A 1,231-nucleotide genomic window follows, 5' to 3' on the forward strand; every position below is an offset into this window, starting at 1 on the left:
ACACATATATATATACACATGCATGCATAAATATATATATACATATATATATGCATGCATATATGTCCCTCTCGCTCTCTCTCTCTCTCTCTCTCTATATATATATATATATATATATATATATATATGCATGCATACATACATACATGAATGCATGCATGCATGTATACATACATACTTACATACATACATACATACATACATACATATACACACACATACATATCAATTAGGAATGATTGATAAGCAGCTATAAAATTATGAATGACCGACCGATGGCCAACCATAAAATATTCTCATAAAATATACCTCTGGGAAAGATGAGGAAAAAAAATAACATTCATGTATCTTCTCTTCTTCTTAAAACACATGTCTTAGATACTCGTGCAGCACAGACTAATTTTGACGTTCTGTCCGTCAACAAGTCTCATATATTATCATAGTTTCAGTTTTATTGTCTGAAGTTTCTCCCTTGAGGAACGGTGAAGATGAGTGAGAAATTACAAGCGGAGCACTGAGAGATTAATCGCTGCTGTCTATATTTTAGCTTCAAGCTTCCCCACCCTCACTCTCTATCCCGAGTACAAATTCATGTGAGAACTGACACTACTATTGAGGCTAATAGAATTATTTTACCAGGCAGGTACTGAAATCCGTTCGATCAACTATTCTGTTTCCCTAGAAATGTATATTTTTGAGTGGAAATTAAATATATTTTGTTCGACTGATTCCATGAAGATTTCATTTTTTTTTTTCATCTCTGCTGCAGTGACCTACGGCTTAGTTTGTTATGATATTTCTAACTTTTCTTTTTATTTCTTTGATTTTTTTAAATCTTAGTTTGCTATGCGACACCAATGTGCTTGTCAAAATGTCTTGCAGTGTTTAATAATGTCTCCTTAATTTAATGATTCTTATTCTTCTATGTTCGAGAATATAAACAAGTAATTTGTCTGAGTTATATATTTCTTTAAATACGCTAGTTTTTACTGCTACTAATACTCTTTTACTCTTTTACTTGTTTCAGTCATTTGACTGCGGCCATGCTGGAGCACCGCCTTTTAGTCGAGCAAATCGACCCCAGGACTTATTCTTTATAAGCCTAGTACTTATTCTATCGGTTATCCTTTGCCGATCCGCTAGATTACGGGGATGTAAACACACCCGCATCGTTTGTTAAGCGATGTTGGGGGGACAAACACAGACAGACACACACACACACACACACACA

This window comes from Octopus bimaculoides, chromosome 11 (assembly GCF_001194135.2).
Source record: "Octopus bimaculoides isolate UCB-OBI-ISO-001 chromosome 11, ASM119413v2, whole genome shotgun sequence".
NCBI classification, from domain to species: Eukaryota; Metazoa; Mollusca; class Cephalopoda; order Octopoda; family Octopodidae; genus Octopus; species Octopus bimaculoides.